At 41.7% G+C, this 27,681-nt stretch overlaps 1 protein-coding gene across 1 annotated transcript in view; it reads left to right on the plus strand.

The window, feature by feature from the left end:
- Positions 1-11,291, plus strand: part of slc30a10 (solute carrier family 30 member 10) — a 122,497-nt gene extending 111,206 nt beyond the window's left edge. The window contains exon 8 of the mRNA XM_059985828.1: positions 10,089-11,291. The gene's annotated coding sequence lies outside the window, so the exon portion shown is untranslated. The remainder of the gene's footprint in view (positions 1-10,088) is intronic.
- Positions 11,292-27,681: the final 16,390 nt, after the last annotated feature.

The following is a 27,681-nucleotide window of genomic DNA, read 5'->3' on the forward strand; positions in this document are numbered from 1 at the left end:
AAATGGATCCTCTTCAAGTTGCCTACCGGAACACCAGGTCCACAGCAGATGCCATCTCATTGGCTCTTCACTCAGCTCTGGAACATCTGGACAGCAAAGATGCATACACTTATGACTGTGTGGCTAAGCACAGCTCCAATGCCATATTCAAGTTTGCTGATGACACCACTGTTATAGGCCAGCATAAAGGTGGTGATGAATCAGGAGATTGAAAACCCGGCCGAGTGGTGCCACAACAACAATTTCTCTCAGCTTCACTTGCCCCATCATTGTAAAGTTCCCACAAATATTGGACTCACTTTCAAGGACTCTTCATCTCAAGCTCTCAATATTTATTGCTTATTTATTTATATTACTGTTTTTATTTTTGCATTTGCACAGTTTGTTGTCTTCTGCACTCGGGTTGAATGCCCTAGTTGGGCAGTCTTTCATTGATTACAATATAGTTATTATTCTTTAGATTTATTGAGTTTGAACGCAAGAAAATGAATTTCAGGGTTGTATATGATGACATATATGTTCTTTGATAATAAAGTTACTTTGAACTACGAGCCTCTTACTCAATGTCATCAAGAGCAAAGAGCTGATTATTGACTTCAGGAGTAGGACATCAGAGGTCTGTGACCCAGTCCTCATCACAGGATCAGAGGTGGAGAAGGTTAACTACTTTAAGTTCTGAGGACCTATTCTGGGCTCAGCATGTAAATGCAACTACGAAGAAAGGACAGCTGTGCTCCACGTCCTTAGGAGTTTGTGAAGTTTCAGCATGACATCTAAAACTTTGACAAACTTCTATAGATGTGCAGTGGGAGTATATTGACAGGCAGCATCAGAGTCTGATATGGAAACACCAATGCCTTTGAATGGAAAATCCTACAAAGAGTAATAGATGTGGTCCAATCATCATGGGGAAAGCCCTCCCCACTATCAAGCAAATCTACACAAAACTTAGCTACAGAAAAGCAGCACCCATCACCAGGTTGCCCCACCACCTAGCACATGCTCTCTTCTTGCTGCTGCCATCAGCAAGAAAGTAATGGAGCCTCTGATTTCACACCACCAGGTTCCAGAACAGTTGTTACTCCTCAACTAGCAAGCTTTTGAACCAAGTGAGATAACTCCACTTAACTTCACTTTTCCCATCATTGAAATGTTCTCACAACCTATGGACTCGCTTTCTAATTCCTGATATTTATTACTTAGTTATTTATTATAATTATTTCTTTCTTATTATGTTTGTATAGTTTGTTGTCGTTTGCACATTGGTTGAAAGCCCTAGTTGGTGTGGTCTTTTATTGATTCTGTTATGGTTATTATTCTATAATGGATTTATTGTGTTTACTTGCAAGAAAAAAAGAATCCCACTGTTGTATACAGTGAATCATATGTACTTTGATAAATAATTTACTTTGAACTGTGAACATAATTACAGCTCTTAAATTCTGGGATGGTATCAGAGGTCTGGAAAATTGCGAGTGTCACTGCACTCTTTAAGAATGGAGGGAGGCAGAAAAGAAATGATAGAATAATTAGCCTGACCCCGGTGGTTGGGAAGACGTTAGAGTCTGTGATGAAGGCAGAGACGATAGAACTAAAGAACGCAGCACCAGTGGTGAGTACCAAGAAGGTGTGGTCAAGGGAGACTGAGGAGTGCCTACAGGATTGCTTTGAGGTGGTGGACTGATAGATAGATAGATAGATAGATACTTTATTCATCCCCAAGGGGAAATTCAACATTTTTCCAGTGTCCCATACACTTATTGTAGCAAAACTAATTAAATACAGTATTTAACTCAGTATAAATATGATATGCACCTAAAAATCATCCTCCCAAAAAGCATTAGTAAATAGCTTTTAAAAAGTTCTTAAATAGTTTACTAAAGTGCATTGAGTGGTAACTTAAGCTCAGTCCTAACCCCGGCACTTTAACATGTCTTGCCTCTGGTGGTTGAATTGTAGAGCCGAATGGCATTGGGGAGTAATGATCTCTTCATCCTGTCTGAGGAGCATTGCATTGACAGCAACCTGCCGCTGAAGCTGCTTCTCTGTCTCTGGATGGTGCTGTGCAGAGGATGTTCAGGGTTTTCCATGATTGACCGTAGCCTACTCAGCGCCTTCCGCTCTGCCACCGATGTCATACTCTCCAGTTCTGTGCCCACGACAGAGCCCGCCTTCCTTACCAGCTTATTAAGACGTGAGGCGTCCCTCTTCTTAATGCTGCCTCCCCAGCACGCCACCACAAAGAAGAGGGCTCTCTCCACAACTGACCAATAGAACATCTTCAGCATCTCACTACAAACATTGAATGACACCAGACTTCTGAGGAAGTACAGTCGACTCTGTGCTTTCCTGCACAGGGCATCTGTGTTGGCAGTCCAGTCTAGCTTCTCGTCTAACTGCACTCCCAGATACTTGTAGGTCTTAACCTGCTCCACACATTCTCCATTAATGATCACTGGCTCCATATGAGGCCTAGGTCTCCTAAACTGGACAATATTCAGGGATTCAGCTTTGAATCTGAATTAATCCGCCACAGTTGTCACTTACTTCATCAAGACCTGTGTGGATGATGCACCATCAATAACTCTTGGAGACGTGAGGTGAGATATAGGCTTTTATTGTCTGGAAGAAGGAACAAGCAGCAATTGACCAACATACTGCATCCTGGAGACTGAGGCCAGGGCTCAGGCCCCAATCGCCTTTATACCATGGTCCATGGGAGGAGCCACAGGAGCAGTCAGCGGGGGGGGGGGGGGGCGTGTCTAGACAGGTATATGTAGTTCACCACAGTGGATGATTGCGTGTCTTTGAGAACATATTGGACATACCCAAACCAAAAGCTGTGGATGAACCAGGAGATTTGTCATCTATTCAAATATTCAACCTACATCTATTATCAAAGAATGTATAAGTTATACAACATTGAGATTTGTTTGCTTACAGGCAGTCGCAAAGCAAGAAACTTGAAAGAACCCAATTAAAAAAGTAAAGAACGACTCCCAAAGCACAGAGGAAAAAAAAACACAAATCATGTAAACGATAGAAGCGAGGAACAACAGCTTCCAAATTGAGTCTTTAGGTCCCAGTCCCCAGAGGAGCCCGGAGAAGGCTCAAAACCGCCGTTTTTAGTTAATCATATTAGTGGGACAAATTGCTGCAAAGTTTGCAGACATGCAGAACAGCAGCCAGGGACAGTCTCACAGTCTTAGAGAGAGGAGCCCCCAGTCTGCCTGGGCAGGTGTTCAAATTGTCCGAACACCAGGCTGTACCTCGCATTAGGACTTGGGCTGTGCTGCAGAAAATTGCTGCAGGCCTAGATTTCACTGCTGAAGAAACCATTCTTCACCTCTCCAAATCGGCTCTTTGCCCAGAGCAATCCAACCTCGCTCAATTCTCAATGTTTCCTGTCTACCTGGACTAGCATTTAAACTGTACAAACAATAGAATGTGCCTTAGATTAGGATCTAAGGTCTCAATTTGGGTTGGGATGCTGTTGCTCGCAATTGGACCTGGACCCCAATGCGGCAAATCACTGTGGGCCGAGAACACACCACACAGTGATTCGCTTTGCGCCTCGATTTTGCTGCTGATGAAGCTGTTCTTGACCTCTCTAAATTGGCTTGGCACTTAGAATGAACCACCCTTACACCCAAGTTCGTTGGACTGGCACCGGATCTCCTCGGCCTGATCTTCTCCTCTCCGAATCATTCATTCCAACTAGCATGGCTCTAACTCCAGTGATTTTGTAGCACACCAGCAAGGAACATCCCACAAATTCACTGTGGCATTCAAGATCTGTGGCAATGAATACTGGTGACCATGAACTATACATGAAGTCCAGGTACAGCCTAGGGAAGGATATCTTAAGAGTGAATAAACAGTTCTGCTTGAGGGTAGAGATGGAATTGGATGCACGTCAGCTTTGGCAGGGTTTACAGGTCATTACCTCCTACAAAGTAAAACTTAACATCATGAATGGATGTGTTGCTTCACTCCAAAATTAACTCAATATCTTTTATTCACACCTTGAAAATGAGAATAAAATTACATCTATGCGCATCCCTGCAGCATCTGATGACCCTGTGATCTCTGTCGCAGAAGCTGATGTCAGAATATCTTCCAAGGGGGAAAACCCTGCAAGGCATCAGGCCCTGATAGTGTACCTGATAGGGCTCTGAAAACCTGGGCCAACCAAATGACGGGAGTGTAGAAGGACATCTTCAATCTCTCACTGCTGCAGTCAGAGGTACCCACCTGCTTCAAAAGGGTGACAATTATACCAGTGCCCAAGGAGAACAGGGTGAGCTGCCTCAAAACTATCGCGTCTACTGCAATGAAGTGTTTAGAGGTTGTTCTTACCTAGAATCAACTCTTCCTAAGCAAGGACCTGGACCCATTGCAGTTTGTCTATCGCCACACTAGGACCACAGTGAGTTCAATCTCACTGGATCTTCACTCAGCCCTGGACCACCTGGGCATCAGCAATACCTACATCGGGCTGTGGTTTATTGAATACATGTCAGTGTTCAGCACCATCATACCCTCAATTTTAATCAACAGGCTATATAAACTCACCCTCTGCAACTGGATCCTTGACTTCCTCACTGGGAGACCACAATCAGTGTGGTTCAGAAATAACATCTCCTCCTCACTGACAATCAACATCAGCGCATCTCAAAGGTGTATACTTAACCCACTGCTCTACTCTTTCTACACCCATGACTGTGTAACTAGGCACAGCTTAAATGGCATCTATAATTTGCCAATGACACACCTATTACTGGTAGAATTTCAGATGGTGACGTGGAGGCAAATGAGGATATATCTCAGGAATGAGATATATTATCTGGTTGAGTGGTGTTGCAATGACAACCTTGAATTCAACATCAGTAAGACCAATGAATTTAATGTGGACTTCAGGAAAGGGAAGTCGAGGGGACACACACCAGTCCTCATTGAGGGATCAGCAGTGAAAAGAGTGAGCAGTTTGAAGTTCCTGAGTGACAACATACCTGAAGATCTATCCTGGCCCCAGCATACTGATCCAATGACATAGCAGGCACAACAGTGGCTATATTTCTTTAGGAGTTTGAGAAGACTTTGTGTGTCACCAAATACTCTTGCAAGTTTCTGCTGATGTACCACGGAGAGCATCCTAACTGGTTGTATAACCCTTGGGTGTAGAGGGGCCACCGGACAGGGTTGGAAAAAGCTGCAGAAAGTTGTAAACTCAACCAGCTCTATCACGGGCATTAGCCTCCCCAGCATCGAGGACACCTTCAAAAGGCGTTGTCACAAAAATGTGGCAACAATTATTAAGGACGCCCATTATCCGGGACATGTTACCATGAAGGAGGAGGTACAGGAGCCTAAAGACAAACACTCAAATGTTTCAGGAACAGCGTCTTCCCATCTGCCATCAGATTTCTGTATGGACAATAAGCCTGTGAACAACTTTTTGTTGTCTTTTTGCACTACTATTTAATTTCTACTATTTTATCATCTATATCTATATATTTCTTATTGTAATTTATAATTCTTTTATTATTATATATTGCAATGTGCAATATATATTGCCACAGAACAAATTTTGCAATGTAAGCCAGTGATAAAAAAACCTGATCTGGAGTGGAAGGAGTACAGGGAGAAAATTCAAAGATTAGAAGTGCAAAGGGACTTGGAAGTCCTCATACAGGTTTCCTAAAGGTAAACTTGCAGGTTGAGTCAGTGGTAAGAAAGGGAAATGCAATGTTAGCATTCATTTTGAGAGGACTTGAACATAAGAGCAAGGATGTAATGCTGATGGATTACAAGGCATTGGTCAGACCACACTTGGAGTATTGTGAGCAGTTTTGGACTCCTTGACTAAGAAATGATGTGCTGGCATTGGAGAGAGTCCTGAGGATGTTCACAAGAATGATTCTGGGAGTGAAAGAGTTAATATATGAGGACCATTTGATCACTCTGGACCTGTACTCACCAAAGTTTAGAAGAATGAGGGGGATTTCATTGAAACTTATTGGACATTGAAGGCCTGGATAGAGTGGATGTAGAGAGGATTTTCCTATAGTGGGGAAGTCTAGGACCAGAGGGCACAGCCCCAGAATAGAGGATCATCCATTTAGAACATGGGTGAGGAGGAATTTCTTCAGTCAGAGGGTAGTGAATCTGTGGAATTCATTGTCATAGATGGCTATGCAGGCCAAGTCTTCTGTTATATTTAAAGTGAAGGTTCATAGGTTCTTGATTAGTCAGGGTATCAAAGGTTACGGAGAGAAGGCAGGAGCAAAGGGTTGAGAGCAATAATAAATCAGCCATGATGGAATGGTGGAGCAGACTCCACCGAACGGCCCAATTATGCTCCAGTGTCTTATGATCTGCTGGGACCCGTGCAGCTTCTTCCCTACTGGCTGACTTATCATTCAGGAAAGCTTGAATATATTTTTAGCAATAGCAATTTTTTTTGTAAACATCTGGCAAATTTTACCCAGAATCTTTAGTAAATTGCAATCAAGCTACCATTACTTAACATACCTCATCTCATTTCTACTTAGTAATATCGGTGTGAGGAGGCGCGTCAGCGAAAGCTGGTTCCATGCTACTAGAGAGAGTAGCAGCAAGACAAATAATTGAAATCTGTTTTGATAATGCACAAAAATCTAGAATTCAAAAATGAAAGTACTCTGAAGTATTGTGAGACATGAAGCAGAAAAAGAAGCAGCTGTTTTACTGAAGAAGAAACACCCAAATCCGCTTTGCCACACCACCCAGTCCCATAGGTTGCAGTAGAGGCATGAAATACAGTCACTCCCTGGACTGAAAGAGAAAAGTCAAGGTCAGAGTGGGAAATGCAAGAAAAGAGCAGCTGCTGTTAGTGTCCCAGTGGACTGGAAAGATGCCAAAATGTTTTAACCACATGATGGAACAAAAAACTTGTTCAGCTGAACATCATTTGTTGTGACACACCCAGGCAAACTGAAATGACAGAACCCAAAATGTGCCTTTTGCCTGATGTGCTTGCCAGACTAAATTAAGATTGAGCTAGGTAACACAGCTGCCTGGGAAATTGTTCCCTTCTGCTGCCCTCCACCCCTGGGTCCATATGTTTCATCCCAGCCAAGGAAATTACAATGGAGGCCTGCTTTTACTGATGACAGTTAAAGGGGCTGTGTTACTTAACAGTTCTGGATTTACAAGTAGTTTCCATAATCAAAACAAATATCTTGTGATAATTTCACTGAGATTGTTTTCGATGCATTCTGAACTGAAATTTCGTGAAATGCTCCTTCAGCTTTGCATTGCTTAAACTCTTCAAAGTCAGATAATTAATTGAAAAGATGGAGGCAGACTCACAGTCTCCTATCTCCTTCTCTACTGCCAAGAGATTGTTATGGTGCCAAACCCAAAGTCAAAATCTAAATGGTGCCAAATGTAAATTTTCCCCTAAAAATGTAAATTTAATCCAATTCATGCTGTTTAGTTTTTTGATGTGGCTGATATTTAAAATATACTAAAGTTACTTCTGGTGCATGCTGTTGCCTATGGTTTTTATCAAGTTATATCCAGCTCTATTTATTGGAGTAATTATCAAAAAGTAAGGGTTGCATAACATTTTTCCTACTGAACCTTTATTCCCCTTTTGGAGTCTTTGATTTCTGCTGAGATAAGGTTTCACAGAAGTTGATGACAATGACTTATTCCTCATCTTGGAGACTGGTTAGGAAGTAACCAAGCCTGAGAATGTACTGCCAAGCCTGATTTGGCAAACAGAACTTTCAAATATGCTTCTTTAAGTTATTCTCATAGGACTGTGTTATCAGAAGTTGGTCACTGTTGGGTAACATTAAATGTAGTATATAATTGTGCTTGTGTTTTGTACACTGCTTGTGAAGGTCTCTCCATTTGAATGCATTGGTTTTAATGCGTGGATTTCAGATGCAGAATAGAATATACTGATGTGACTATATAGGATTATTTAGGGCTACCAGCCAGGGATGAACTTCCAAGCATTGAGATGCTGAGCAGTAAGTAGTTGACAGAACTGAAGACTAGGTAAAAGAGCAAGACAGGTTGACTTAGCTCTCTTCCAATAATCCACATCTCCAACTTTAGTCCAGGAATTAGCTCCTTAGTTCAGCCAATTCCCTCACTTCTGAAGGAAAAGAGTCTTATTTAAGCTATATTTATGTGAAACTGTAGGGGCTTTGTTGTTGTCTGTGGCAATAAATTCCTTATTATTAATGCATTGGCCTCTTCCATGAACTTTACACCAAAGGTACCAGAAGTTTCATTCCGAACTGCCTGCATTTATCGTTTTCATTCCACTGAAATTTGATAGGCCCTTGCACATGTAGGTGAACGGGCATGTGGTGAAGCTGTTGACTGCATTCCAGTGTAGTCACAATGGTAATGATGGCAGACTGTGCTTGAGGATTGATCCCTCTTATTCGTTACCTTCCAATGAACGTCATCCTGTCAAATCTGCAAGAGGCAACTGTGAGCTTTGTGGACATGTGAACAGCTTTCTGGAAATGTCAGACAAGTTAATGAAATATTCAGTTTTCTTATATTGTGTTGTTGTGAATTGCCAAGATACAAAATTTCTGTTTTAACACCACTGTATAATTATTTGTTCAATGCTATTACATCACTTCATCTTTATCCTTGGTCTTCTATCCAGCAGCCTAAACACATTATTCTCTGATGGTTCAGGGTTTTCTCCAAGAGTTCACAGCTCTCAGGGTGGTGAATCTCCCTCATCTCTGACCCCAGTCACAACCCCCGACCCTTCTCCCTTCACCTAATCTTTCACTTCCTACCCTCTGACTCTTCCCCTTCTCCAGTCACCAACTCTCACTTTTCCCCTTTCCTTTGATGCTTCCTCTTCCCCAGTAATCACTCATGATCCTTTCCCCTTCCACTTCCCCTACCCCCTTTTCCTCTTTGATCTTCCCTCCTACCCCTGACTCTTGCCCTTCACCCCTCACCTTTCCCCTTCCCATTGATGCTTCCTCTTCCTCTGAACTTCCTATTTCACTACCTCTGACTCTTTTCCAGTGATCAGCCCTTTCCCTGACCATGACAGTTGGATGGTCCTACAGCAGATTGTCTGTTCTGACATCTGCCATTTCTTGTGTCTCTAAGTAACAGAAGTTTAGAGCAATGAAGCACAGCAACAGGCTCTTCGATCCACAATGATGTGCCAAACCAAATAAATGAGTCATCAACTGGCCAGCTAATCTCTTCTGCCGACAATGTCCAAATTGTTTAATTTTTCTCACATTGACATGCCTATCTGAATGTCTTTTAGAAGTCGCTAATGCTTCTGCCTCTACGACCACCCCAGGCAGCACATTCCAGGCACTCATCACTCTGAGTAAAAAACTTGCCCCTCACATCTCCTTCAAAATGATCCCATCTCTGCTTAAATGCATACCCTCTGGTTTTTACCCTAGCAAAAAGATGCTTTCTGTCTCCCCTCAGCCTCTGCCACTCCAGAGAAAACAAACCAAGGTTATCCAACCTCTCATTATAGCAGACACCCTCTAAATCAGGCAGCATCCTGGTAAACCTCCTCTGTACTCTCTCCAAAGCCTTCTCATAATGGTGTGACCAGAACTGTATGCAGTATTGCAGATGTGGCCTACTAGAGTTTTATAAAGCTACAACATGAGTTTATAGGGAGAGGTGTTTGCACTAAAATACAATACTGTGACTAGGATGGACAGAAGAGGTCTGAACAACAGAAGGAAATTAGAGCAGAAGTAGCCTGCCCAATGGAACATAAAATGGATAACTCTAGCAGAAAGTTAAGAGAAGAGCTAAGGAAATATAAGGTCCATACGAGATACGATCAACCTAACAAAAGCATTATAGAATTTATTGATACACCGGAACTAAAGCTTGGTGCATACAAAGTTATACTAATTAGATACACGATATGCACAGAATGATCAGTTCAGAAACAATGAAACAGGTTTGTACAGGACATGGAAACAAAACTCAATGTGCCAAAATGTCAGCAACCCTAACACAGCATTACCAACAAGCAGAGATAATGAACTTTTGCTCTAATATCTGGTTTACAGGGTGACGCACAATCAAGAAGCAAGCTGGATTAGGAAGGATAAAGAACACACACACGATTGAAGAAATGCAAATACCTGAAGTTACAATGGATATGCTGAAAGTGGTTATTAAGAAGTACCCACACTGGAAAAACACTGTCAGTGATAATATTCATAATCATTGGTATAACAAATTTACATGCCTTCATCTGTACCTATTAATACATATCAACAATTTTCTTGAAAATCCTGAAAAAGTGCCCAAATTTTTGACAGAAGGTAAAGAAATATCACAAATAATCCATTAAAGTTTTGTCCTATTATTTGCTTACAAGTTATACATAAAATTGTGACTTAGATAACCACAATATTCTTACAGAAGAGCTAAAAGGATGCAATAAGGGTATGAAAGGATGTAAAGCACAAACAATAATGGATTTTGTAATTTTAAACCCAGCTCAGTGGGAAAGCAGGAATCTTTCATGTCGATATATTGACTACCAAAAAGCATTTAATTCTGCCTCATACTCACGGTTAATAGAAATTCTCAATATATATAAACTACACCTTGTACTTGTCAAATTCCTTCAACCACTGATGAAGCATCGGCATACTGTAATTACCCCATCTGCTAACAACCAATAAAGAACCATCATTATCAAAATAAACGGAGGCATTTTCCAGGGTGACTCTCTCAGCCCACTGTGGTTTTGTCTAGCTTTAAATTGCGTTTCAAATCAGAAACAATCAAATGAATTATACCTTGACACATCTTCTATACATGGATAATTTTAAAGCAATGAATTAAAAACTAAACCAATAAATTCAAATAGCAGAATTATTTTTGAAAGATATAAACATGAACTTTGGACTAGATGTGCAGAACTTTAAACATAAAGAAAGGTGTACTAGAGCTAATAGAATACAGAACAGAGCAGCACGATACAATTCAACTGATGGATGATTAGGAAACACTCGGAGATATCAGCAAGCAAAGAAAACAGATCACAGGGTGATAAAGGGAAAACTTCCGACAGAATTTACTTCAAGGCTTAAGAAAATCAGCCAAACAGGATTCAATTGTAAAAATGTAACAAAGGTAATAACACTTTTGATATACTTGTAGAGACCAGGCTCTGAGCTCTTATGTAGAGAGTGGTTACAGAATGGGTCACCTGTAATATTGTTTCCACAGTTCACCGAGACATAAAAATAAAGTGGAATTGATTATCTGTGGAGTGTTGCTGATTTGTGCAGAGTGATGGGGGCAGCAGGGCCACACACACACACACACACACACACACACACACACACACACACACACACACACTCACACACACACACACACACACACACACACACACACACACTCACACACACACACACACTCAGCTGAGGAACAGAAAAATGCTGGAACATTTCACCATAGATGGCCAAATGCAGAACAACTAGTAAGTAATGTGGTTAAATAGGCCCATAACGATTAAAGACTGAAATGAGCTTAATTTACCACATGTACATTGAAACATACAGTGAACTACGTTATCTGCTTCAACGACCAACACAGTCTGAGCATGTGTTGGGTGAAGCCTGCAAGTGTCACCATATTTCCAGAGCCACATCACCTACTTACCCTAATGCACATGTTTTTGGAACATGGGAGAAAACTGGAGCACTTGGAGGAAACCCACATGGTCACAGGGAGAACATATAAACTCCTTACAGACAGTGGCAGGAATTAAACCCTGATTTTTGGTGCTGTAAAGCATTACATTAACCACTACACTACAGTGCCATTTACAAAAACAAGAAATACAAGAACAGTGAGGCTGTACTAGAACCATATAATATTCTGGTCTGGCTTACAGAGAACAGCATTATGACATAATGACCTAGGAAGTGAGTGGAGCAGATTGGGCTCTGAGAATGTTTGGAGACTGTTACTGGGACTAGAAAGTTAACATTATGAAAACACCAACAAGGACATCTTCATGAGGTAGTACCTCAGGAAGCCAGCATCCATCATTAAGCACCCTAACACCCAAGAGATTTCCTCTTCCCATTACTACCAACAGGATGGAGGTGCAGGAGCCTGAAGACACACTCAATGTTTCAGGGATAACTTCTTCCCTCCACCATCTGATTTCTGAATGGACAATGAATCCATGAACACACCTCCCTATTCCCTTTTTTTTGCACTATTTATTATTGAAGCTTATAGTAATGTTTACACCTCCCATCACAAAACAACATATTTCACTAGATACAGTACTGTGCAACAGTCTTAGGCTATAGCTAGAGTGCCTAAGACTTTTTCACAGTGCTGTAGTAATTTTATGTTATGCACTATACTGCTACTAAGAAGCTGAATTTCATGATGTTTTTGAGTGATGATACATCTGATTCTGATATGGGATTCTATTGTGGACTGAGAGTGGGAAGCGGACAGGGAGAGGGGAATCATGTTTGGGAAAAGGGGAAGGGAGAGGGGAGGGAGTGGGAAGCACCAGAGAGACATTTTGTAATGATCAATATATGAATTACTTGGAATCAAATAGTCTTACCTGGTGTCTCAGGGCTGGATGTGTCTGTACCTGTGCCAACCACCCCCCTCTCTGCCACCCATCTCACACCCCTCCCACGGAACTCTGCCCTAGCCATTCCCAACATCCTTCACTCCCACCGGCTTTACAAACTCACTCTCCGGCCATGCTGACAAATGCAGTTTTTGTTCAATAGTCTTAGGCACCTTAGCTATATAATATGAGCCAAGACTATTGCTCAGAACTGTATTTGCCACTTGCGGGGATCATATGTCAGGGGCATATTCTATGAATCCAATATATTATAATAGAATCAATGAACAATCGAACCAACAAGGCAGACAGTCAGGGTGCAAAGGACAACAAACTTAGCAAATACAAAAGAAAGAAAAAACATAATAAAAATAATAATCAATTTGATGCACCAAAATGTCACCACCACTAGCACAGAATTATCAACAAACAGAGAGATAGTGAACTTTCCATCTAATATCTGGTCAAACAGGGTAACACCCAATTAAGAAACAGGCTAGATTAGGAAGGAAAGTGAATGCACTCACATAATTGAAGAAATGTAAATACCTGAAGTTACAATGGATATTCTGAAAGCAGTTATAAAAAACACCCACACTGGAAAAGTACTGACCATAAGACCCTAAGATATAAGAGCAGGAGTAGGTCATTCGGCCCTTTGAGTCTGCTCCGACATTCAATCATGGGCTGATCCAATTCTCCCAGTCATCCCCTTTCCCCTGCTTTCACCCCATACCCTTTGATGCCCTGGCTAATCAAGAACCTTATCTATCTCTGCCTTAAGTGCACCCAATGACTTGGCCTCCACAGCCACTCATGGCAACAAATTCCCAGATGTACCATCCTCTGACTAAAGTAATTTCTCTGTATCTCAGTTCTAAAAGGACATTCTTCAATCCTGAAGCAGTGCCCTCTTCTCCTAGAATCCCCTACCATGGGAAATAACTTTGCCAAATCTAATCCATTCAGGCCTTTTAACATTAGGAATGTTTCTATGAAATCCCCCCTCATTCTCCTGAACAGGGAATACAGCCCAAGAGCTGCCAGGCGTTCCTCATACGGTAACCCTTTCATTCCTGGAATCATTCATGTGAATCTTCTCTGAACCCTCTCCAATGTCAGTATATCCTTTCTAAAATAACCAGCCCAAAACTGCACAAAATACTCCACTTGTGGTCTCACGAGTGCCTTATAGAGCCTCAACATCACATCCCTGCTCTTATAGTCTATACCTTGAGAAATGAATGCCAACATTGCATTCGCTTTCTTCACAACTGACTCAACTTGGAGGTTAACCTTTAGAGTATCTTGAACAAGGACTCCCAAGTCCCTTTTCATCTTTGCATTTTGAATTCTCTCCCCATCTAAATAATAGTCTGCCTGTTTATTTCTTCCACCAAAGTGCATGACCATACACTTTCCAACATTGTATTTCATTTGCCACTTCATTGCCCATTCCCCTAAACTATCTAAGTCTCTCTGTAGGCTCTCTGTTTCCTCAACGCTACCTGTTCCTCCACCTGTTTTGTACCATTGGCAAATTTAGCCACAAATCCATTAATACCATAGTCCAAATCATTGATATATATCATTAAAAGTATTGGTCCCGACACCGACCTCTGTGGAACTTCACTGGTAACCGGCAGCCAGCAGCCAGCCGGAATAGGATCCTTTTATTCCCACTCTGTTTTCTGTCGATCAGCCAATGCTCCATCCACGCTAGTAACTTCCCTGTAATTCCATGGGCTCTTAACTTGCTAAGCAGCCTCATGTGCAGCACCTTGTCAAAGACCTTCTGAAAATCCAAGTATACCACATCTACTGCATCTCCTTTGTCTACTCTGCTCGTAATTTCCTCAAAGAATTGCAGTAGGTTTGTCAGGCAGGATTTTCCTTTCAGGAAACCATGCTGGCTTTGGCCTATCTTGTCATGTGCCTCCAGGTATTCCATAATCTCATCCCTAATAATCGATTCTAACAACTTCCCAACCACTGATGTCAGGCTAACAGGTCTATAGTTCCCTTTCTGCTGTCTCCCACCCTTCTTAAATAGTAGAGTAACATTTGCAATTTTCTAGTCATCCGGTATAATGCCAGAATCTATTGATTCTTGAAAGATCACTGCTAATGCCTCTGCAATCTCTCCATCTACTTCCTTCAGAACCCAAGGGTGCATTCCATCGGGTCCAGGAGATTTATCCACCCTCAGACCATTAAGCTTCCTGAGCACCTTCTCAGTCATAATTTTCACTGCACAAACTTCACTTCCCTGACATTCTTGAACATCCAGTATACAGCAGATAACTTCCATTGTGAAGACTGATGCAAAATGCGCATTCAGTTCCTCTGTCATCTCTGCATCTCTAATAACAAAATCTCCATTGTCATTTTTTTATTGGTCCTATATCTACCCTTGACTCCCTTTTACCCTTTATATAGTTAAAGAAGCTTTTAGTATCTTCATTGATATTGGCCACCAGCTTCCTTTCATAATTCATCTTTTCCTTCTGAATAACCTTTGGTTTCCTTCTGAAAGTTTTTAAAAGCTTCCCAATCCTCTATTTTCCCAATAGCTCTGGCTTCTTTGCATGCCCTCTCTTTTGCTTTTATTTTGGCTCTGACTTCACTTGTCAGCTACAGCAGTGTGCCTCTTCCTTTTTAAAATGTCTTCTTATTTGGAATATATCTGTCTTGCACTTCCCTCATTTTTTGCAGAAACTCCAGCTATTGCTGCTCTGCTGCCTTTCCTGCAAATGTCCCTTTCCAGTCAACTTTGGCCAGTTCCCCTCTCATGCCATTGTAATTTCCTTTATTCTACTGAAATACTGACACATTGGATTTTAATTTTTTCCTCTTAAATTTCAATGTAAACTCGATCATATTGTGATCACTGTTCCCTATGGGTTCCTTAACCTTAAGCTCTCTTATCACCTCCAGGTCATTGCACAACACGCAATCCAGCACAGCCGATCCACTAATGGGCTCAACATCAAGCTGTTCTAAAAAGTCATCCCTTAGACATTCTACTGTCAGTGATAACATTCATAATTTTTGATATAAAAAAACTTACATGACTTCATCTGGACGTGTTTGATTATGTCCCACACTCATGCTTAATCAAAGTTTTCAATGTATATAAACTACACCCAAACCTTGCAAAATTCTTTCAATATCTGATGAAGCACTGGTGTATTATAATCACTATTTCTATTAACAATCAGAAAGGAACAACCACCATTAGCAAAATAAATCAAGGCATTTTTCAAGGCGACTCTCTAAACCCACTGCGGTTTTGTCTAGCTTTAAAACTGCTCTCCAATTTACTGAACTGGATAAAAATAGGGTATCAAATAAGAGACAACAAAACAAGTTATGCATTGACCCACCTTCTCTATGTGGATAATTTGAAATTACACGCACCTTCATCAGTAAAAGTAAAGCAATTAATTCAAGTAGTAGAACAACTTTTGAAAGAAATAACCAAGAACTTTGGACTAGATAAGTGCAGAACATCAAACATAAAGAAAGGTGCAGTAGATCTGATGGAACACAATGCAGAGCAGCAGGACACAATACAGCTGATGGATGAAAATGAAACGTGAATATTTGGGATATCAACAAGCAAAGAAAATAGATCGCAGTTCGCTAAAGGGAAAACTTTCCACAGAATTTACTTCAAAACTTAAAAACATCTACCAAACAGTACTTAATAGTAAAAATATAACAAAGGCAATAAACGCTTTTGCTATACCCATATTAATATATTCTTTTGCATAATATTCTGATTTGAAACCAATCTGGAAAATTTACTGAGAAAAATAAGAACTGAAATGACAACAGTTAGGAAACACAATGTACACTTGAATGCACATCGAATAACATTACCTAGGAAATGAGGAAGAGGAATAACAGCAAAGAATTTACACAACTATCGCATAAAACTTCTAAGTCTACATTTTCTTCAACAAAAAAAAAATACAGCTCTCCACACAAGCATAAGCAAGTCTGATAAGTAGTACCTACCATTAAACTTAAATGAAAGCACAACCCAGAAAAATAAAGAAATTATCACAATAGAAAAAAAAGTTAACCAAGGGAAGAGCATGACCCTCCATTGACAACATTCCCATGATCTGAACAGACTTGATGTCAACAAGGAATTGTCGAATGCCTCGATCAGAGTTGGAGACCTCTGCCCAGAAATGGGAGTGGAAGAGGGGGTGAGGGTGTCCCTTTGGCAATACAAGACCAAGAGGTTAACACAAAAAATGCATAATAATAAAAACAAACTAATTCAAGACTATGAATACAGAAAATGCCAAGAGTAGCCACAAACAATCCAACTCATTACAGGATCCTGGAGCAGTCTAACTCAATCTGGTTTTACTCAATCAAGTAGCAAACATCATTCACCAAAATCTTACTTTAAAATACAAACTCATAAAAACACCATACTTTACTAAAAGTACAACCCTGATCCAGATTTAGTCAGAGCCCTACATATTATACTATGACTGATCTATTATAGATAGGACAATACGTAATAACTGTCTGGATATAATATTACAGGATAAACAAGACCAATTTTCTTAGTAGATATAGCCATTCCAAACACACATAACATAAGTGCAAAACACCAGAAATACGCTGAATTAAAAGAGGAAAGTGAAAGATTATGGAACATGAACAAGTTACATATTGTAGCAATAGTTACATCTACAACTGGTATCATCTTGAACTCACTGCACAATAGCAGTAAACAATTAGGGCCACACAGCAATATTTATGTAAGTATTCAGAGTAAAGTTATCCCCAATGATTCAAAAGCCTGATGACTGAGGGGTAATATCTGCTCCTGAACCTAGTGGTGTGGGTCCTGAGGCTGCTGTAATAATTTCATTTGACAACAATTTTTTTCCAAAACTGTTACTTCCTCAGAAATTTTTGTTTATGATAGACTGCTTGAAGATAAACACAAATATAATTTCAGACTACTTGTATCACGTAGGAATTTGGAGAAACAACAAATTAACTTTTATTGAATATAATGCATTTAATTGCATAATGGTGCTGATGCTTTGCAATAGTACAACCAAGTTAAAGCAGTTTGTTAACGTTTTTCATTTGTACTCAGTGTCTGAGGCTTCTCACTTAAGTGTCCAACAATAATTCACCAGCGTTGATGGACTCCAGTAGCCCTGGTATCTTTTCTCCATGACCTCAGTCCTGGTGAAACCTTTCACCGTGTTTGTCACTAACAGCATCAAGATTTGCATGGAAGTCATCTAAATGGGAATACAGAAAATGAATCTTCTGTGATACGTTGCATTTCATGGTTTTATATGCTTGAAGCATGCTTTCAACCAGCTGCATGTAGTCTGGTGCTCTGTAGACGCCGAGAAAAATTTCAACTACTTCCTTGAATGCATGACATGCGATTTTCTCCGGTCCCACTAGAAATTCTTCAAATTGCCTGTCATTGATGACCTGTTTGATTTGTGGACCAACAAAAATGCTTTCCTTAATCTTGTCATCAGTTATTCTGGGAAGTATCTGTCTCAAATATCAAAACTCTTCAAGGAATTTTTTGTGCCTAGTAATGGCAAATTCCATCCTTACAGTCCTGAACCCAATAATTATTACTAAAACCTATCCTGCCATGCAGCAGCTGTGCCATCTGAGCATGCCTGGACAAGGTAGGAAACTTTCCAGCTTACATTGTAGGCAACATTTTAATTGACTTGAATTATGAATTGAAATAATAAATATAAATTTATTTTTAAAAAAATGGTGCGTGATAGGGGAATTTCATGGTGATTTTCATGATCAGTAGCTCAAAATACATAAGATACATCTAAAGGTATTTAGGAAGCACAATCTTTGTTGTCCAATGTAATACTAAGCAGTAACAGTGCAGAGTAATCATCCAGGTATTCTAGACAAGTGAAAACATACAAAGAATACAGACAACAAAATACTGCTGCATTCTTCCCTGGCCTCTTTTAGCAGCTGAAATTCTGTCCCAGTAAGTCAGCCAATGCTTTGCAGCTCAGTGCTGGACCAGGTGTTACATTACTCACTAAGCTTTTGAAATACAAGAATATTTTGTATTCCGGTTGCTCCCAAGTAGTTGTATACAACTGATGAAAGCTTGGTTCTGTACTGATGACTTAACATGACTGAATCAGAACCAAGTTTAATATCACTAGCATTTGTACAGTACAATACCTAAAAAAGCTATACATTTCAAGAAATATGCGTATATAGTAGTTTTAGGCACATATAGATTACATAGCCAGGGTGCCTAAGTTTTTGCATGATACCGTTTATTGATTTAAGTAGGAAGGTGGTTGTGAAACAGAAACAAGGGCACTTCGCTTTGTATTAACCCAGTAGTATTAAGTATTACTTGGTAAATGGAAAGACATAATTTACAGTACTGTGAAACCTAGTTATATATGTGTGTGTGTGCTTATAACTTTTTCACAATTTGCACTAAATAATAATACTTGAAATAAATACATACAGAACACTCACTTCAGCAGTCTGAGGTACTCACCTGCTTCAAGCAGGATTCAATTATGCTGGTGCCTCAGAAGACAATAGTAACCTGTCTCAAAGACTATCATCCAGTAGCACTTGCACACATTGCAATGAAGTTTCTGAAATGTTGGTGATGAAGCATATCAACTCCTCCTGAGGAACAACTTGGATTCACTTCAATATGCCTCTCGTCACAACAGGCCAACAGCAGACATCATTTCATTGGCTCTTTACTCAACCCTTCAACATCTATCTGGACAATGAAGGTCTGTACATCAGAATGCTCTTCAATGACTACAGCTCAGTATTCAAAATTATCATCCTCTCAAAACTAAAAGATGGAGGGGCAGGAGTCAGAGGCTAGAGAGCACCCCTGTGCTGTACCACTTGACAATAAGTACTCCTATTTGAGTACTGTTGGGGGAGTGTGACCTACCTGGGGGAAGCAAAAGTGGCCGCGCCTCTGGCACGGAGTTTAGCCCTATGGCTCAGAAAGGTAGGGAACAGAAGAGTATGGCAGCGGTGATAGGGGACTCTATAGTTAGGGGGTCAGACAGGTGATGCAGGAAAGAAGTATGGATGGTAGTTTGCCTCCCAGGTACCAGGATCTGGGATGTTTCTGATCGTGTCCATGATATCCTGAAGTGGGAAGGAGTACAGCCAGAGGAAGTGGTACATATTGGTAGCAACGACATAGGCAGGAAAAGGGAGGAGGTCCTGGAAACAGACTACAGGGTGTTAGGAGGGAAGTCGAGAAGCAGGACCACAAACGTAGTCCTCTCAGGTACACTGCATGTGCCACGTAACAGTGAGTATAGGAATAGAATGAAGTGGAAGATAAATACATAGCTGAGGGATTGAAGCAGGGAGCAGGGATTCAGATTTCTGGATCATTGGGACCTCTTTTGGGGCAGGTGTGATCTGTGCAAAAAGGACGGGTTGCACTTCAAGCTGAAGGGGACCAATATCCTGGCGGGGAGGTTTGCTAAGGCTCTTGGGGAGAGTTTAAACTGGGACTGCTGTGGGTGGGAAGCAAACTGAAGAGACGGACCTAGAGGAGATTGGCTCACAAATAGAGAAAGCTTGGAGAAAGTGTGAGAGGGAGGAAAGGCAGGTGATAGAGAAGGGACGGCTCAGACTGATGGTTTGAGATGTGTCTATTTTAATGCAAGGAGTATTATGAACAAAGCAGATGAGCTTAGAATGTGGATCAGTACATTGTGGCAATTACAGAGAATTGGATGGCTCAGGGACAGGAATGGTTACTTTGAGTGCCAGGCTTCAGATGTTTCAGAAAGGACAGGGAGGGAGGGAGGCAAAAGAGGTGGGGGTGTGGCACTGTTGATCAGAGGTAGTGTCATGACTGCAGAAAAGGTGAAAGTCATGGAGGAATTGACTATGGAGCCTCTGTGCGTGGAAGTTAGGAACAGGAAGGTGTCAATAACTCTACTGGGTGTTTTTTATAGACCACCCAATAGTAATAGAGACCAAGGAACAGATAGGGAGACAATGTTATATGGGGGCGTTGAAGGTGGAATCAAATGTAAGACACAGACACTGAAGTACTGGGAACTGGACTGGACTAGAGTTAGGGATGGGAATGGACACAGACTAGGAGCTGGAACAGGAACACTGACTTGGGTTGGGACTTTGGCTAGGAAAGCAGGACCAGCACAAGGGACTGGGAACTAGGAGCCTGGGCTTGGACTCCGAGCCGGAGACTGGACAAGGACCTAGAACCTGGGTCTTGACTTGAGCTCGGACCCTGGAAGTAGGTGAGTACATGACGAGGCTAGGGTTCTTGGAGGTTAGGGTAGGGACACTGACCCAGAACCTGGGTCTTGACTCGGACTCCAGAACTAGGCAAAGACATGACATAGCTACAGGACTGAACGAGGCTTGGATTCTTTGAGGCTTTCCTGGGCAGGATGAGGTACTTTTTCTTGGAACACAGGGCCGGGACCCTTTCTAGGACGTAGGGCCAGGCCCCTTCCCAGGATGCTTTCTAGGATGCCGGGCCAGGATGCTTACTAGGATGCGGGACCGGGATGACTGCCGAGGTAAACCACCGAGGAGACTGTCAGGGGTTCAAATGGAGAGGGGAAGGGAACAGCCCAGCTTCAGGGTAATGGCAAAGATGGCCTGACTTACCCAACAGAGGTGAGGACAGGAAGGGAGCTCAATCTGGGGTGGCTCTGAATCTCGGGGTGGCCAGCAACCTTGGCTGGTAATGGAAGCAGCCGAATCCATATCTAGCTCGGAGTGGCAGATGGCCACTCAGCGGGCCCCGGAAATGACCAAATCCATACCACGATGACTGCTCCAACTAGAGACAACAAGGCTCCAATCAGGCCTAGAGATCACAAATGGCTGCTCTAGCCTTCCACCAGCAGGTTGAATGAAGGGGATACTGACAAGACAAACCAGCCACCAGACACAATCCCAGGGCCACTTACGTTCCCAGCCCCAAGATGAGAATCAGGTGCCTATGATTAAGCCCAACTGAAACAAGGGACAGCTGGAAGACACGGAGTCCGGAGTATACGGACCGGACTGTGAACTGGAAAGCAGATTTCACAGACCGGATCATGACAGACAGATTCTGGAAAGGTGTAATAATAACAGGGTTGTCGTGGTGGGAGATTTCAATTTCCCAAATATCGATTGGCATGTTCCTAGAGCGAGGTGTTTAGTTGGGGTGGAGTTTGTTAGGTGTGTTCAAGAAGGCTTCTTGACACAATATGTAGGAAAGCCTACAAGAGGAGAGGCTGTACTTGATCTGGTATTGGGAAATGAACCTGGTCAGATATCAGGTCTCCCAGTGGGAGAGCATTTTGGAGATAGTGATCACAACTCTATCTTCTTTACCATAGCATTGGAGAGGGATAGGAACAGAAAAAATTAGGAAAATGTTTAATTGGAGTAAGGGGAAATATGGCATTTGTCAGGCAGGAACTTGGAAGCATAAATTGGGAACAGATGTTCTCAGGGAAATGTACGGAAGAAATGTTAAAAATGTTCAGGGGATATTTGCATGGAGTTCTGCATAGGTACGTTCCAATGAGACAGGGAAAGGATGTTAAGGTACTGGAACCATGGTGTACAAGGCTGTTGTAAATCTAGTCAAGAAGAAAAGAAAAGCTTATGAAAGGTTCAAAAAACTACATAATGATAGAGATCTAGAAGATTGTAAGACTAGCAGGAAAGAGCTTAAGAATGAAATTAGGAAAGCCAGAAGGGGCCATGAGAAGGTCTTGGCAGGCAGGTTTAAGGAAAACCCCAAGGCATTCTACAAGTATGTGAAGAGCACGAGGATATGATGTGAGAGAATAGGACCAATCAAGTGTGACAGTGGAAAAGTGTGTATGGAACCCGACGAGATAGCAGAGGTATTTAATGAATACTTTGCTTCAGTATGCACTATGGAAAAGAATCTTGGCAATTGTAGGGATGACTTACAGTGGACTGAAAACTTGAGCATGTGGATATTAAGAGAGAGGACGTGCTGGAGCTTTTTGAATACATCAAGTTGGATAAGTCACCCGAACCAGACGAGATGTACCCCAGGCTACTGTGGGAGGCGAGGGAAGAGATTGCTGAGCCTCTGGCAATGATCTTTGAATCATCAATAGGGACGGGAGAGGTTCCAGAGGATTGAAGGATTGTGGATGTGTACCCTTATTCAAGAAACGGAGTAGGGATAGCTCAGGAAATTATAGATCAGTGAGTCTTACTTCTGTGATTGGTAAGTTAATGAAGAGGCAGGATTTATGAACATTTGGAGAGGCAGAATATGATTAGGAATAGTCAGCATGGCTTTGTCAAAGGCAGGTGGTGCCTTATGAACTTGAATGAATTTTTTGAGCATATGACTAAACACATTGATGAAGGTAGAGCAGTAGATGTTGTGTAGATGGATTTCAGCAAGGCATTTGACAAGGTACCCCAATCAAGGTTTATTGAGAAAGTAAGGAGGCATGGGATCCAAGGGGATGTTGATTTGTGGATCCAGAACTGGCTTGCCCACAGAAGGCAAAGAGTGGTTGTAGACGGGTCATATTCTGCGTGGAGGTCGGTGACCAGAGGTGTGACTCAGGGGTCTGTTCTGGGACACTTACTCTTCATGATTTTTATAAATGATCTGGATGAGGAAGTGGAGGGATGGGTTAGTAAGTTTGCTGATGACACAAAGGTTGGATGTGTTGTGGATAGTGTGGAGGGCTGTCAGGGATTACAGTGGGACATTGATAGGATGCAAAACTGAGCTGAGAAGTGACAGATGGTATTGAACCCAGATAAGTGAGAGGTGGTTCATTTTGGTAGGTCAAATATGATGACAGAATATAGTATTAATGGTAAGACTTTTGGCAGTGTGGAGGATCAGAGGGACCTTGGGGTCCGAGTCCTTAGGACACTCAAAGCTGCTGCGTAGGTTGACTCTGTGGTTAACAAAACATACGGTGTATTGGCCTTCATCAATCATGAGATTGTGTTTAGGAGCTGAGAGGTAATGTTGCAGCTACATAGGACCCTGGTCAGACCCCACTTGGAGTACCGTGCTCAGTTCTGGTCGCCTCACTACAGGAAGGATGTGGAAACCATAGAAAGGGTGCGGAAAAGATTTACAAGGATGTTGCCTGGATTGGGGAGCATGCCTTATGGGAATAGCTTGAGTGAACTCAGCCTTTTTTCATTGGAGCAATGGAGGTTGAGAAGTGACCTGATAGAGGTGTATAAGATGATGAGAAGCATTGATCGTGTGGATAATCAGAGGCTTTTTCCCAAGGCTGGAATGGCTAGCACGAGAGAACATAGTTTTAAGGTGCTTGGAAGTATGTACAGAGGAGACGTCAGGGGTAAGTTTTTTACTCAGAGAGTGGTGAGTGCATGGAATGGGCTGCTGGCGATGGTGGTGGAGGCGGATACAATAGGGTCTTTTAAGAGACTCCTGGATAGGTACATGGAGCTTAGAAAAATAGAGGGCTATGGGTAACCCCGGGTAATTTCTGATGTAAGAACAAGTTCATCACAGCTTTGTGGGCCAAAGGGCCTGTAATGTGCTGTAGGTTTTTCTACGTTTCTATGATCAATGAGCTCCAAGACTTTGGCCTCAGTGCCACCTTATCTATCTGGAACTTCGATTTTGTCTCTTGCAGACCCCAGCCAGTTCAGATTTGCAACAGTATCTCCTCCACAATTTCCAAAAGCACTAGTGACCCTAAAGGCTATGAGTTTTGCCCCCTGCTATACTCACCTGATTATGATGACTGAGTGGGAAAGTGCTATGCACAGCTCCAATGTCATATTTAAGTTTGTTGACAACACTATTGTCATTGGCTGATTCAGAGGTGGTGATGAAACAGCATATAGGAAGGAAATTAAAAAGAGCTGATTGTTGACTACAGGAGCAGGTAGCAGAAGGTCCGTGAGCTAGTCCTCATCAGGGAATCAAAAATGGAGAAGGTAAACAACTTTAAATTCCTTGGTGTTATCACTTCAGAGTATCAGTCCTGGGTCCAGCACATCACTGACATTACAAAGAAAGCTTGGCAGTGCCTCTACTTATTAGACGTTTGCAAAGATTTGGCACGTCATCTAAAACTTCGGAAAACTTCTATCAATGGGCGGTGGAGAGTATATTGACTAGTTGTAACATGGCCTTGTATGGAAGCACCAATGCCCTTGAATAGAAAAGCCTACAAAAAGTAGTGGATGTGGTCCAGTCCATCATGGGTAAAGCCCTCCCCACCACTGAGCACACCTACATGAAGCACCTTGGCAGCAAAGCAGCATCCATCATCAGGGATCCCCGCCATCCAGAGCATGTTCTCTTCTTGCTGCTGCCATCAGGTACAGGAGACTTAGTACCCACACCTCCAGGAACAGTTATTACCTCTCAACCATCAGGCTCTTAAACCAGATGGGGTAACTTCATTCATCCCAACACTAAACTGTTCCCACAACCTGTGGACTCATTTTCAAGGACTCTTCATCTCATGTTCTCAATATTTTATTATTATCAATTTTGTTTCTTTGTATTATTGTATATACTTTTAAGAAAATGAATCTCAATGTTGTATATGGTGACAAATACGTACTTTCACAATATATTATTTTGAACTTTGAAACTTAACTCCTCACTGGAAGCAAGAAGCTATAGGCATTGTTATACAGGCAAGGAAATTCCTACTGTGTAGATGGTGGCTATACTCACTGCTTATCATTCATTTCCTTTGACTGACAGGAACTGAATTTCCATGTGAGCTTAAATGGTAGCTGATACCATTGAGTGAACAATCTTGAGAAAGGGAGTATATGATGTGGGATGAGAAGGATAATAGATTTTCTAGACTCTTGTGACTCATTGTTTCTTGCTGACCATCTATTGGAATTTTTTAGCACTATTTAATGATTAGTTAGAGTAATGTGGAGAAGACAGGAGAATGGGGTTGAGAGGGACAATGTAAATAGTGGAGCAGACTTGATGGGCAAATGGCCTAACTCTACCCATTGTCTTGTGGTCATATAATGTTATAGAGAAATTTACATTCAGAGTGATTGAGATAAATGCTTGGACTGACCAGCCTTTAGTTTCTGGGATGGTGGTGACTTAAACTCTGTATGCTCCTGTAAACTCCTGTTGGCCGGTGGTGTAGTGGCATCAGCACTGGACTTACAGGCAGATGAATCTGGGTCCCAACCTGAGCAGCAGAAACAGCATTTGTGCGGAAGAATGGCCTGGCAATCTGCTTCCCTGTCTTGCCATGAAAACCCAATGGACAACTTCACTAGCCATAAGGTCACCATCACATAGGGTTGCTATGAATTGACGACTCAATGGTACTCAACATCAACATGCTCACTTACTAGTTGTATACTGTACCTTTATTTATTAATGTTCATGAGTTCTAATAATCTAAGATTCCAATCAGCAGCATTATACTGCTTGAATAATTAAAAACACATATTATTATATAATGGATATTGAACATCAGCTAAAATATTCATTTCAATTAACTAGGTGATATTTACATTTGAGTTAAAAAAAAATCAGTCTTCTGGTGTGCAGCAGAACCAGAATCATACATGCAGTATATATACTTAAAAAGTTAAATTAAATTAGTGCAAAAAGCAAAAAAAAGTATTGAGCATTGTTTGATGTCCATTCAGAAATCTGATGGTAGAGGGGAAGAAGCTATTCCCGAATTATTGAGTGTGAACCTTCAGGCTCCTGTACCCCCTCCTTGATGGTAGCAAAGATGCTAGCAGAACTCTTTGTGCCTCATACTAATATATAGCCAACCCCAACTAAGTAACATTGAGCCAATTTGAGAATTGAATAAAGATTTGCATTTATTCAGCATTTTATTATTTTGCTTCGAGCGGCTGGTTATGGATCACACTAAATCCTGTATTCCTGCTACATTGGACCCTTTCCAGTTCGCTTATCACTCAAATTGGTCCACTGATGGTGCCATAGCCTGTGCACTCCACTCTGTCCTGTTCCCTTGCTCAGCTGCTTTGTTCACTGGGACTCAACACCTCTCCCTGTAACTGGATCCTGGACTTCTTGACAGAAAGGCCACAGTCAGTCCATGTTGCCAAGAACATCTCTAGCTCAATCATGCTGAGCACCAGTGCACACCAGAGCTGTGTGCGTAGCCCCCTCTTGTTCACACTGCTGATGCATGATAGCATTGCTAGATCCTATTCAAAGCTAATCATCAAGTTGCTTGGCCTCATCAACAACAACAAGACAGTGTACAAAGAGAAGGTAGAGCAGCTGGTGGAATGGTGTGAGCACAACAACTCAGTGTAGGCAAGACCAAAGAGATAATTGTGGACTTCAGGAATGTGCAGGCTGACCACCCCTCAAAGCACATACATGGCTCTTCCTTGGGGAGATTTAGGGGCTCCAAGGTTCTGGGAGGACATATAATGAACTATCTCTCTTGCTCCCTCAACATCATGTCTTTGGTCAGCAATGCACAGTGGCATCTCCACTTCCTAAGGAGATTGAGGTGAATGAGGCTCCTTTCCCCATACACATCCCTGTTGCAACCAATTTCAACAGGAACACCATTGAGACTGTCCTGACCAACGGCATCACTGTCTGGTATGGGAATTGGAAGGCATCTAACTGCAACTCCCGACAAAGGATTGTGACGACTGCTGAGAGGATCATTAGGGTCTCTCTTCCATCCATCAGAGATATTTATCAGGACCAGAGCTTACACAGAGCCCTTAGCATTGTCAATAATCTGTCTATTCATCCAACAACCTCCTTGATCCCCTACCATCAGGTAGAAGATACCGTAGCATTAGGATAAGAACTGTTAGGATGGAAAGAAAACAGCTTAATCTCCTAGGTGGGAAGACTACTGAACTCCCTGCCACCACCCAGGTCTCATCACATATGAAGTACCTGTAGCATTATAATGTTTACTTTTTAACTTGTGTCACACCAAGTCCCTAGGAGTTCACATCACAGATGA

Source organism: Hypanus sabinus, chromosome 12 (genome assembly GCF_030144855.1).
Source record: "Hypanus sabinus isolate sHypSab1 chromosome 12, sHypSab1.hap1, whole genome shotgun sequence".
NCBI lineage: Eukaryota > Metazoa > Chordata > Chondrichthyes > Myliobatiformes > Dasyatidae > Hypanus > Hypanus sabinus.